The 8,436-nt window shown below is 42.0% G+C and overlaps 1 long non-coding RNA gene across 1 annotated transcript in view; it reads right to left on the minus strand.

The window, feature by feature from the left end:
• LOC133081542 (uncharacterized) overlaps positions 1-6,653 on the minus strand; it is a 135,863-nt gene extending 129,210 nt beyond the window's left edge. The window contains exon 1 of the long non-coding RNA XR_009698861.1: positions 6,643-6,653. This is a non-coding gene — a long non-coding RNA (uncharacterized LOC133081542). The remainder of the gene's footprint in view (positions 1-6,642) is intronic.
• Between the last annotated feature and the right edge of the window lie 1,783 nt (positions 6,654-8,436).

Below are 8,436 nucleotides of genomic sequence, written 5' to 3' on the forward strand. Positions count from 1 at the left end.
TGAGCACCGCCACCTGGAGCGGTGCTGGGGAGGGAGGCCCAGCCCGGAATAGCTGGAGAAGCCCACCCCCCAAGTGTAGCTGACTGCCGCCCACCCTGTGTACATGCGGGGCCGGGATGGAGGGCTTGGAGACGTGCTGAGAGCTCCCTGGAAAACAAGGCTTAGCTTCTCCTGCAACTTTGAGCGGCAGATGCAGAGAGGGGTCAGTGATTATTCTGTTATAACATCTGAGGGGACAGAGTTGCTGCCTTAACTTATAGAGACCTCCCTCCACCAACCATCCCTCATCCCCTCACTGGGAGGGGCCTTGCTCCCTCTGGAAGGGCTGGCCTAGGCCCCACCGGTTTCACACCTAGTTCTGACTCCATGACTGTCCATGTCCCTAAGGGCTGGAGCTGCAGCAGCAAGACTGAGATAGGAATGCCAGAGATTGCCTTGGATAGCCTTTTCCATTAGCCCTATAATTAAGAACCACTATTTATAAGACAGTGAGGAGATCCTCTTCTTGAAAGCTTGCTGGAGAAGCAGCAGAACTAGATGTGAGGTCCCTGAGGTTGAGTTTGGTGGTTTTGAGATCCAGTATGGTACAGCCTAACACTAACTCAAATGGGTCCTGAGTCTGTAAAAGAAGAAACTCTAAACTGTACCACTGACAGCTGGCTGGGCTCACTCAGTTTGTATAAATCTAGTGGACTTCCCCTTAAGCCTGAGAAGTCACTGGAGACTAAGTCTGGTTATATGCGGTGTAAGCTGGGTAAATACCATTTGGAACACAGGCCTACAGCAGATCCAGAGTAAACAAAACCTGATGCCTGTATTGAATACCTGAAAATTGTAGAACCCTACAATAAGGATAAGGATATTCTTATTATCCTTATTTTACAGATAAGAAAACTGAGATAGAAAAGTTAAGTAACTTGTCTAAGGTCAAAGAATTAGAAAGTGAGGGAGGTTGGTGTCAAAGTCTGGCAGTCTGAATCAGAGCTTGTGCTCTTAACCACTACATTATACTGCCAGACAAAGATAAAAGAAATCCTTCTCTCTAAGCAGAACTGGCTTCATGGACATGTGATCAGTGCAGTGGTACAGCACCCTGAGCTTAGAAGAGCCTTGTACTTGGGGTTTAATGCCACTGTCTTAATTTTAATAATTTGAATTTGTGCTTTGTAAGTGAAAACCAAAATGTGATAGAATAATTGAGTAGGCACTTGAAGCTTGGAGTCTCAGCTAGCACACAGTCCCATCTTTCACTGCTTCTTCACCTCCCTGGGACAGATTATTGACTGCCCACTTCCCTGTCCATTAATACTCAGGGCCCCACCCAGCCTCTTCTTCTCTGTCTCACACAGTGACCGCTGCAACCCTCCACTCTCAGGGATCTGGGCATGGGCCCAGGGAGGATTGGGGTCAGGTACACATGCCCTGCAACATCTCAGGGTTGGACATGATGACAGCCAGCCATCCTGGTCCCAGGGTGGTAATGCCATTGCACATTTGGCAGATCACCCAGCAGGGCTCATTGCCCACCCTGATCCAAGTACCTAGTGCATCCTGGTGTAGAGGTTGCAATACCCTTGATGGTCACCTGTCCACCATGGGTTGGGGCAGCTGACCCATGGGAAGAGGATATGCCTGGTTCTACCTTCTCACTCCTGACCAGGGTACAATGCATCTGTCCAGCAGGTAGGAGGACCCAGCAGCCAGTGAGCCCCTCACATGTGCATCAGATCACAGAGTGGGGTCACAGGGCACTTGTGAAGCTGTACACTTGCCCCACAAGTATCCCTGTGCCTGAGAGGGTATGACATTAAATAGAAAATTTTAAGCACCATGAGAGGTTGAGAGAGACACTCCAGTAGAAAGGAAAAAATCTTTTTATCTGAATACCTTTAACAGCACTTTTTCTTGCTTTTTGAACAGGGACTTCACATTAACATTTTGCACTGGGGCTACAAATTATATAGCCAGTTCTGACTGTAAAGACTGTCTATTACTAAAGTATTTTGTTATCCCCTGAGATCTACCATTCCCTGTGTAGAAATGATGAAGCTGATGAGGTTTTAACTGTCTCTAGTCTTGCTGGGGCTGTTTAGAGGATAGGTGACACTTCTACTTGCCAAGGAAGAAGCCCATTTCGTCCCAAACTCCCAGCTGTGTTAAGTATCTCACATCATGAGAGGGGCTTAGGAGGCTGTGGTAGTAGACAATATTCTGTGGTATGAATCAGGAGACCTGAATTCCAAATCTGCCTCTCCCTCTGACTAGCTGAGAATGCTGCTCTCCCTTGGGGACACTGTGTGTCTTCATATGTGAAAAGAGCAGTTTCAATTAACCTAGCGTTTTCAGACTGTCATTGAGTTTCTAGAGCAGTGCCTCAGAGAGGGAGAGGTGAGTGCTAGGCAATGGGGCTATAGGCACCCCACACTTTTCCAGCCAAATCTGTTCCACTTTTGTTTTATATTTTTTTGTTCTGCATTGGAATTCACTTAAAGAAATAATTCCAATGCTTAAAAAATTAAAACCCATAATTCTCAATGATCTCTATGGGCCCTTATACCTCTGAGTTCTGATTGTGAGAGTCTTTAACCTTGAATCCTACAAAAAGGATGATCTTTATTCCAGGAAGAAATCTATCATATGCATGGGCTGGTTACCATAGAAGAAGAGAAATCCAGGGAGGACAAGGGGTTAAAGGGCAAACGCCTGGGTGGTATAGAACTAAAAGATAAGGGCAATGAAGAAGAGGTTCAGGTTCCCTACTGTGGGTTGAGTGTTAACAGGAAACATCCATAAAACCAGGAGATTCAGCTAGATGATCATGTCTCAAGAGGTAAGATTTTCTACCTCTCCTCCATTACATGATAGAATGTAACAATGTCTGGTGGACAAAATGAACTGAATAAGGAAAAGGGTTAGTTGGGAGTGAACTTCAACTCTGCTAATGTTTTTTGAACCTTTACCGGGTACCAAATTTTAGGCTAGACTTAGGGTGGAAGATTAAAAAAATTAACCAAATATGGCTCCATCTTTCCAAAAGTGTTTCAACATAGGTGAGCAAAACAGAAATTCTGAAAAATGCACAGAGTATTTTATAAGGTCAAGCATCATAATGGTAAAATAGAGGTGCAAAGTACAATGGGAAAACAGTGTATGAATACTCACTTCCATCTGAAATGTCAAGAAAAGTTATCTGGAAATGAAGATTGGATTTAAGTTTGGACTTTAAAAATGAATAGGACTTGGACGAGCAGGACCTGAAGATCTTCACATGCCAAATTTAGAAGTTTGGAATATGTGTTATAGGCAAAGAGAAACATGGAAAAGTTGTAAGCAGTGTGGAGGTTAGGAGAAGGCTGATCTGGTTGGATTTACATTTAAACCACTGGGCTTGTTACGTGAAAAGTAAATTTAATAGGATCCAGGGTGGATTCATAGAGAGGCGATAAAAGACTATTTTGCTAATCCAGGCAAGAAAGGAGTGTGCCATGATCCAGCACAGTGCCAGTGGCAGTGAAAAAGAAACTAATTCAAGAGGCATTTGGGAGGGAGAATTGACAGGATTTGGTAATTGATTAAATATACGGAGCTACAGGGGAGGGAAGTAACAAGGACTCACTCAGGTTTTCGGCTTAAGAAACTGGGTGATGCCATTCACTCAGGGTACAAAGAAAGAGGAGAGCAGGTTTAGAAGAGTTCAGTTTCTGAACATTAAGTTTGAAGTGCCTAAGGAACTTTCAAGTGGAGGTTCTACTTGGTAACTAGATATAATGATCTGGAGCTCTAAGGGGATTGGTTTTCACACAGCTACCAAATAAACCACATTCCCTCACAACTGGGTTTTAGGAGTCCTTGGCAGATGGCTACTAAGGCTAGACAGTTTCTGGGAATAGAGGCAGAGGCAAAACCACTCTTGAGGCCCAAAAATTGCATCTAACCTAGATGTAGCTAAATACTACTTTCTGTTTTTCCTTGCAGCTTGAGCCACTCAATTACTTTCCCCCAACTAGTTGTTTGATATTGGTCACTTTCTCTTCTCTTGGCCTTGACTTCCTCATCTATAAAAGTAAGATATTAAGGTTTTATATTCTTCAGATATAGGATTGTTTGTTTTTACAGATAGCCTGTTGTTCAACATATTTAGATAAGATAGCAATATCCATGCATTTGGTGCATCTTTATAAATTCTGAGGACTAGCCATGGACTAATAAATTAACTGGGGTTCTACTTACACTTGTGTTTCCTATTGGAAGTATATTCAGAAATACTGATGGACTTGGCTCAGATCCATTCAAACTTTGCATAAAAAAAAACCCCATCGCTGTAATTCAGGCCTGGAATTTTCATTAATAAATGATCCATTGTTCCTTGCAAAGGATCTTCAAATCCTAGTCTAGCTAGTGAAACCAATCTCTTGTTTGGCTGAGTACTGCTCTCTTTAAGATTTATCCCTGTAAATTTCAATAATTGCACATGTGAATTCATATATAGACTTACATTTTACAGCTTCACTGTGGCAGATATCGTAGAGCATTTGGAAAACACACATCTAGGAATATTCTGAGTCCTTATGAAAGATATGGATTTAAATTAACTCAGCCTAAGGGATATCAAGGAAATCCTCTATATAAGTACATGAGTGGTAAAGCAGAGGAATCAATGTTCTCTTCTATAACTTATAGTCAAATTACATTGTTTTCTAGCCTTGTTATCTTGGAATTAACTCATGACTAGTGTTATACTCGTTCACGACTCAGATTGACATATTCATACCCACGTACATTATTTCCTTCTCTTAAAGTATTTCTTATCAGTTGTTTCAGAAAATACACATCATTTTGTCCATATAATTTCTTCCTATCATATTGCTGTTTATCTAAGCATCTACACCTAAACACTTAGCCAGAGCAATTCAATTATTCTTAAAAGGCTTTATTCGCAGGTAGGGAAAACACTGTGAATAGAACTGTGAGCAAGTCTTCATAGAACATATTACATTTTGGAGACACAGAATGGGAGATTAGGGACTTTTCTTCAATATTTTCTGTAGAGCAACTTTCACTTCCTGGTTTCTCAAACTGTAGATGAGAGGATTTAACACTGGGATCACCATTGCGTAAAACACTGAGACCATCTGATTTCCTGCCTGGGATCCACGTTAAGAGGGCTGCAAGTAGGTGTACATAGTTGTTCCATAGTATAGGCCAACAGCAGTCAAGTGGGAAGCACAGGTAGAGAAAGCTTTTTGCCTGCCAGAAGCTGAGGGAATTCTCAGGATAGTCATGAGGACAGACAGGTAGGAGACAAGGATTACCATAATGGAGGTGATCAGGGTGAATCCTCCGCAGCCAACAGTCAAGATCTGGGTGACCCAGGGGTCTGAGCAAGCCAGTGCTGACAGTAGAAGGATGTCACAGAAGTGAGGGAGGACATGTGGTTGACAGAACGATAGTTGTGTGATGGAAGTTGTCACAGAAACCATGTTAACTAATCCACCAAGGTAGCATCCTGCTACCAATTCGAGACGACGTACTCTAGACATGGTGATGTGGTAGAGCAGTGGGTGACAAATGGCAGTATAGAGGTCATAGGCCATGGAAGCCAAACTGTTGCATTCAGCGGAGGCAAAGATTATGAACAAGCCCATTTGAGTCACACATCCAAGGAAAGAAACAGCCTGCAACTTAGAAAACAAATTTGCTAAAGTCCCTGGGATCGTGACAGAGGAGAAACAGACATCAAGAAAGGACAGATTAGAGAGGAAAAAATACATGGGGGTGTGGAGGCAGGGACTGACTCCGATCAGGACTACCAGGCCTAGATTCCCCAACACAGTGACAATATAAACAATAAGGAAGACTCCAAATAGCAGGACCCCAAGCTGAGGGTTATCTGTCATGCTCAGAAGGATGAGGTCAATCACTGTAGATGAATTCTCCATCAACACAGGCTGGGTATTATCCTTGATGAGGTAAGAGTGCTTTTGACATGCTTTAAGTGAGGAAATAATAGAAAACTGGATGATATGGGTAAAACAGTCCCACTCAAAACACATGAATCCACAGCACTCTCCAACCCTTCCTTGCATCTACAATCTCACTTTAAACACCTTCCCAAATAGTATCACTATTTCCCAAGCATAACATTGGGAAAGTAACGATAGGAGAAAAAAGGGGAAGGAAAAAGAGGTAAAGAAAATTCAGAAAGCAAAAGGAACACAGAAGTAAGAGAGTAAAGGCCTAGGATGCAAAAGACACTTAATATTTGTTGAAGGAATAAATGAAGTAGAAAGAAAAACAGATGTCATCAAGAGATGTTCTTTACTAATACATATATCACAACATTGTAAATCAATTATACCCCAATAAAAATGTTTTAAAAAATAAAAGAAACTATTTAATTAAAAAAAAGAGAGAGAGAGAGATGTACGTTACTGATACAGCACTACAAACTCTTAGAAAATTTGGGGGTATGGAATTCCATCTCACCCTCCCTGACTTTTCCAAATCAATCTCAAGGAATTATTGCAGATGAAGTAACAATATAGTAAATATGTCAACTGATTTCATCTTGACAGACAGCCCCCTCCTCCCTTCAGTATTAGTGACATTGTTTCTGAAAAAGTAGAAGTCACAAATACTCACTATTTTGCTTGGTAAGTAAAGGGTTTTCCAGGACCTTGATCACCTCTTCACTGGTAGATTGTTGCAGAATCAGAATGCCCCGAAATGGCCATCAGAAACTGAACTCAGGGTTATCAGGTATCATTTGGATCCTGTGAAAGAGCAACCGAAAGATTCATGAAGTTGTTGTCTGATCATCACCTGACTGATTCCTTTAACCATGCTTGGGGCAAAGGTTATGCAGCTGTACAAAACTAACTGCAAATTCCACAAGGACTTGTTGGTCAGATCCGTCTGAGCAAAGGGCCAGGTCACAAAATAGTTGGAGTCAGGTGGCACTGAGGCTAAGTGCATGGACTCTGTCCCACTCTCTTGTGGTCACAGGATATTTCTAATGCTGACTTGCTCCCTCACACAAATGCCTGGGTCTTACCCTGGATGAAGCACCAAACAAGAGAAGGGATAAATCCATACAGATCCATCTCCATTTATACAATTTAAACTAAATCAGAGCCCTTGTGTTTCACTGGATGGCCATCAGCGAGGGGTGTTTAGAAGGGATTCCTGTATTTGGTGAGAGTGTGGACAAGGAAACCTCAGAGGGCTCTCCCAACTTTGATTAAAAAAAAAAAAAAAGCCTATCTGTTTCAATTCACCAGAAAACATAGGTTCTTTATTTGCTGTAGTAGTTAAGGTGTCTGGTTCTGGAGCTATATGGACCTATTTGAATCCTGGTTTTGGAGATCACTCGTTCTGTGACTTAGGACTTAACCTACCTAAGTGCACTAATCTGTAAAAGAAGGGCACTAATAAGACCTATGTTATGGGGCAATAGCGAAGGTTAAACTAAATATGTTAAGTAAAACACTTGGTACATATTAATTGCTCACTGACTTCTACTCTCTTTATTCCTTTATGACCACTCCTATTTATGTATTTACTATTTTTTTTTCCTTCTCCATTTCGCTATTGGAAGCAGAGGTATTGTTTTTTGTATACTATTATCGTTTTAGACCAACAGCAGTGAACCTTAGAGAGACTGGCTGAAGTATAATCTCCATGTTCCACCCCCTAACCATCCCTCAGACACACACACACACACACACCCCACACAGCAGTTTTGGCCAGAGCAGATGAAAGAAGCATCTTTTACTTGTGGTAGCAATTCACTCCTTTGTGCTCTACCCAGACTGCCCAGGCGAGTATTCAACCTATACCTCCAAAATGGGAAGATTGGAGGAGAAAATCCTGGGCTGAGTGGAGACAATGGATAAAACACTGTTTTGAGAGACAAAAGCCATGAGTTCTAGTCCTGGCGCTAATTTGTATTGTCTTTCAGTGGAAAAGCCACTTTACCCCCTTTGAGCCCCATATTTTCTCATCTTGAAAATGGAAAAAACAATATCCACCATGGCTCTCTTTTAGGGTTGGCATGAGGATCAAATAAGATAATGAATGTGAAAACACTCCGTAAACTCTGAAGGGTGATACAATACACATGGAAAGGATCCCTATTATTCTTCCATCATGGGAGGTGGGAGAGGGAGGAGGAATGCGTCAATATGATCATTTTCTGCTGCCTGCTTCAGCTCCTGCTTACAGAGCTGCACTCTTTGCCCTCCCACTCACCCTCTACACACACATCATCTGTTCTGCCTCTCCACTGTGAAAGTTTCAACCTGTGAAGGCTTAAACAAACAGCTCTCAGTTGTACATGTATCTTGAATCACAAAAAAGACAGGTTTTCAACATTAGTTTCACGTCCTTGTATCATTTTTTAAATTTCCCATTTTAGGCTAACACTATTCCTTGATG

The sequence above is a fragment of the Eubalaena glacialis genome, chromosome X (assembly GCF_028564815.1).
Source record: "Eubalaena glacialis isolate mEubGla1 chromosome X, mEubGla1.1.hap2.+ XY, whole genome shotgun sequence".
Lineage (NCBI taxonomy): Eukaryota > Metazoa > Chordata > Mammalia > Artiodactyla > Balaenidae > Eubalaena > Eubalaena glacialis.